The sequence below is a fragment of the Elaeis guineensis genome, chromosome 7 (genome assembly GCF_000442705.2).
Source record: "Elaeis guineensis isolate ETL-2024a chromosome 7, EG11, whole genome shotgun sequence".
Lineage (NCBI taxonomy): Eukaryota > Viridiplantae > Streptophyta > Magnoliopsida > Arecales > Arecaceae > Elaeis > Elaeis guineensis.
In genome coordinates this window covers 21,643,427-21,648,610 of record NC_025999.2, presented here as the reverse complement: position 1 = coordinate 21,648,610, position 5,184 = coordinate 21,643,427, and the positions used below count along the sequence as shown (strand labels likewise).

Sequence of the window (5,184 nt, the reverse complement as noted above, 5' to 3'; positions counted from 1 at the left end):
AAGATAATTTATTTTCTAAATCAAAAACAATGCTTCTTTCTTTTATTTTATAATCTCAACTTAGTCCAAGGTCCCTGAGGATACGATCTCGACTCATCCTACCTATGTAGCGAGTAGAGTTATTTTTGATGCTATCAACGACTATGCATCAAATTTTGGCACCATTGTCGGGGACCTTGGCACGGTTGAATTAAATTAAAAAAAAAAACCACTGACATTTCATAACACTTAACTAAAATAGCGTAACCCCAAATATAAAAATTTCTAACTTGATTGGACACCTTGTTTCTTTGCATCTCATCTCCATAATTAACTTTAAGGGTGCAACCCATTAACTAAGATAAGGTGGAGATTTGATCACCCTTCCTTGGCCCACAAATCACTACCTTGCATTTGCATAACCTAGACCTTAATCTAAAATTAATTAGACGTTGACCCCTAAGGATTTCGAGCTCAATAGGATAAGAAAGCTCTAGAGTTGAACCGAGTGCGAATTGGTTAATTGCTCGGTGTCTAAAGCAAGTGGTTAAAGAAAGTGATTTTCAATTGGTTCCGTTGACTGACCTGGCCAACTCAGTTGGTGTCTAAGGAAAGCAACGAGCAGGGAACCTCCAACATCTTACGCTTACCTGGCCGAGTCAGTTAGTCAGTCTTGAGCTTGGAGTGCTCAAAGGCGGTCTTGGAAGTTAGGAGCTATCTAGATCTAAGTTAACCTTAGGATAGAGAGTCTATGATTGTTTAAATTGATTGTAATTAACATCTAAACATTAACTAATTTCTCCCTCTTCATAGATTTAAGATTCTTAGGTTCTTCTCTTTAGATTTTCTTCATTCTTTTCTCACTTTATTATAAAAATATATATTATAAAAAGAAAAATTTTTTGTGTTTGCTCTACAGTATAATTGTAAGGTGTATGCTTGACCGTAGATCGTTACGATCAGAAATCCAACCTTTTGATCCAAAACTAGAAAGAACCTTTAGAGCCAACATACGTAAAAATATGGACCGAAATCAGGAGAATGATCCACCCAAGCAATTGAAGGAGTACTTTACTCCTTCCACATATACCTACTCTCCTTGTATTCAAGTGCCCCCTGTAGAGGCCACTCAATATGAAATTAAGTCCAGTATAATCCAAATGTTACCTTCATTTTATGGACTTAGTAATGAGGACCCTTATAAACATCTTGAAGAATTTCTTGAGATATGTTCAACTGTCAAAATTCACAACTTCTCCGATGATGCTCTTAGGTTAAAATTATTCCCTTTCTCACTTAAGGACAAAGCCAAATACTGGCTACATACTTTGGATTCCATGACTATATTAACCTGGGACCAGCTGCAAGGAGAGTTTCTCAAGAAATATTTTTCCATAGGAAAAATTAATCAAATAAGGAAAGCCATAACTAGCTTTTCTCAATTAGATGGAGAAATATTTCATGAAACATGAGAGAGATTAAAGGATCTTATTAAAAAATATCCCCACCATGCTGTACCCAAGTGGCAGTTAATCCAATATTTTTATGATGGGCTATCTGAAAGACATCGACAAATGGTCGATGCATCATGCGGTGGGATATTCATGCTGAAAAGTGAGGATGAGGCATGGCAACTGTTTGAAATTTTAAGTAAAAATTTATTACATCATATGTCTGCCTCTATTAGAGATAAACCCATGTTAAACCCAAAGAGAGGTGGAATATATGAAGTAGGAAATGCCATAGATATCCATCAAAAGGTAGATGAACTGTCCCAAAAATTAGATCGTCTTCTAAATACTGGACAATCCCCGATTCCACCTAACCCAATCCAAGAAGTTTATGCATTGTGTGCAAGTCCGAACCATTTTGTTAGTGAATGCCCAGCCGCACCTCAATTTCTTGAGTTTGTGCACGAGCAGGTTCAGCAAGCTCAAGTCCAATAAGCTCGCAGACCAGAAAACGATCCATATTCGAACACTTATAATCCCGACTGGAGAAACCATCCAAATTTTTTCTGGAGACCATAACCAGTGATTGGTCCTGCCACACCTCGACCTCAATATCAGGACCCAACATATAGGCATGGACCATACCATCAATTTCAAAATATTCCTCAACCGTCTACTACTGGTCACAGCTCAGCTTTTGAGGAAAAAGTTCTGAAAGCACTAGAATGATTAAAAGTCAACACTCAGACCCTTAACTCCCACACACAATCCATTGCTAAGCTAGAGACCCAAATAGGTCAACTAGCGACTGCATTCAGTAGGAGGGAAGGAGAAAAATTACCTGGCCAACCCGAGAGCAACCCAAGAGGGCAATTTGTGATTGAGAGCTCTAATACCCTAGAAGTTTTTTCTGAACATGCCAAATCAATCATGACTCTGAGAAGTGGGAAGGTCATTGAACACACTAGTAAAACCAATGAGACCGACCCTAAACCTCTAACCAAATCCAAATCACCCAAGAACAAGGAGGACCTAAAAATAGAGAAGGAACCAACTGCACCGGAATCATCTTACTTGCCTAAAGCCCCATTTTCGGATGCCCTGAAAGCCCCTATTCCTGCAGATAAGAAGGGAGGAAAACTCGATGAGATGTTGGAATTATTTAAGCAAGTCCAAATTAATCTTTCCCTTCTAGACGCAATCAAACAGGTCCCTGCTTATGCCCAATTTTTGAAAGATTTGTACACCCAAAAATGTAAATCTAGATCATAAATCCCAAAGAAAGTATGTCTCACTGAATAGGCTAGTTCTGTCTTCCAGCATGCCACTCCTCCAAAGCTTAAGGACCCAAGAGCCCCCATCATTTCCTGTGTTATAGGAGATTATCACATTGAAAAAGCTCTTCTGGATTTAGGGGCAAGTGTGAATCTTTTACCTAGTTCGGTGTATGAACTTTTTGGATTCGAAGAACTGAAACCCACATCAGTCACACTGCAGTTAGCCGACAGATCAATTAAGGAACCACGTGGAATGCTTGAGGATGTCTTGGTCAAGGTAGATGAGTTTTACTTTCCAGTTGATTTTTTGGTTCTCGATATGGAATTAAGTGGCAACCCCAGACAAATTTCTATTATCTTAGGATGACCCTTCCTAGCTACGGCAAATGCATGCATTAATTGTAGGACAGGACTCAATGACGTATCGTTTGGGAATAAGAAACTAAGACTGAATGTGTTTGGTGCTTCCTAAGGACCATCAATGGATAGTTGCTTCGAAGTAGATACACTAGAAGATATTATAGAAGATGCAACACCCATAATTCTAGCACCAGACCCCTTAGATACTTGCTTGGCTCACTTTGGAGTGTGTGACTTTGAGGAATATATGAAAGAAGTTAACATCTTGTTGGATACACTATACGATAAAATCACTCCTCCATGGACAATCAAGTATGAGCCATTGCCCACATTAGCCAGTACACCAATAGTCCCATCTTTAGAATCACCACCTACGTTAGAATTGAAACCCCTTCCTGCTACGCTCAAGTATGTATTTCTAGGACTCAATGACACCCTCCCGGCAATCATTGCATTAGACTTGACCCTAATCAGGAAGCACAATTGGTTGGTATTCTGAAGGAACACAAAGAGGCTATCGGTTGGTCCATTGCCGATTTAAAAAGAATTGACCCCTCCATTTGCATGCACCATATTAATTTTGAGGAACATGCCAAACCCTATCGAGATATGCAGAGGAGATTGAACCCAAACATGCGTGAAGTAGTAAAGAAAGAGGTGGTAAAGTGGTTAGATGCTGGAATCATCTACCCCATATCCGATAGTAAATGGGTCAGTCCCACTCAAGTAGTACCTAAGAAATCTGGTATTACTGTGGTTGAGAACGAAGAAGGTGAACTACTTCCCACTCGCATATCATCTGGATGGCGAGTATGCATAGATTATAGAAAATTGAATGCCGTTACTAGGAAGGACCATTTTCCATTGCCCTTCATCGATCAAATCCTAGAACGGTTAGTAGGACAAAATTTCTACTGTTTTCTTGATGGTTATTCAGGGTACAATCAAGTACCTGTATTTTTGGATGACCAAAAAAAGACTACCTTCACCTGCCCCTATGGCACCTTTGCTTTTCGACGTATGCCATTCGGGCTTTGCAATGCACCCACTACATTTCAACGGTGCATACTGACCATTTTTTTGGATATGGTGGACAAATATCTTGAAATTTTTATAGATGATTTTTCTATGTTTGGAACCACCTTTGAGGATTGTCTCCATAATCTTTTCAAAGTTCTTAAATGGTGTATGGAGACAAATCTTGTCCTAAGTTGGGAAAAGAGCCATTTCATGGTGCGGAAAGGAATTGTATTAGGACATATTATTTCTAAAAGAGGGATCGAGGTAGATAAAGCCAAAGTTGAGGTCATTTCAAAACTACCACCCCCTACTTTGGTCCGACAAATACGATCCTTCTTAGGTCATGCCGGATTTTATAGATGCTTCATCAAAGACTTTAGCAAGATTTCAAGACCCTTGTGCAATCTGTTGGCCAAGGATACACCATTTGTCTTTGATGAAGATTGTTTGAAAGTGTTCAACACATTACGAACAGCCCTGACAACAGCACCCATAATAAAACCCCCTGACTGGTCCATTCCATTTGAGATTATGTGTGATGCCTCTGACTTTGCAATAGGTGCCGTCTTAGGCCAAAAAATCAATAAGGAGCCACATGTGATCTATTATGCTAGCAAGACTCTTTCCGATGCCCAATTAAACTACACCACAACAGAAAAAAAGCTACTAGCAGTAGTGTTCGCCCTTGAAAAATTTTGCTCATATCTGTTAGGGTCTAAGGTTCTAGTTTACTCTGATCATGCGGCTCTGAAATATCTCCTCTCAAAGAAAGATACTAAACCGTGTTTGATCAGATGGATCTTTCTTTTACAAGAATTTGATCTGAAAATTCGAGATAAGAAGGGTTCTGAGAATGTGGTAGCTGATCACATCTCCAGGATCTTAGTTGAACATACGATAGGCATAGATGAGGTCAAAGAAAAATTTTCTGACGAACAACTTTTCGCAATCTCCTCTAGCCGTCCTCCATGGTTTGCCCATATTGTCAATTACTTGTCAACAGGACAAGTACCTTCTTACTAGACAAAACAAGAAAAGGATCAATTTTTTTTGCAAATTAAATATTATTTCTGGAAAGAACCTGAACTATTCAAATA

The 5,184-nt window shown here is 39.1% G+C and overlaps 1 non-coding gene across 1 annotated transcript; it reads right to left on the bottom strand.

Moving 5' to 3' along the window:
* Nucleotides 1-1,388: 1,388 nt before the first annotated feature.
* Nucleotides 1,389-1,494, bottom strand: LOC140859590 (small nucleolar RNA R71). Its single transcript, XR_012143127.1, has one exon. It is a non-coding gene; the product is annotated as a small nucleolar RNA R71 (small nucleolar RNA).
* Between the last annotated feature and the right edge of the window lie 3,690 nt (nucleotides 1,495-5,184).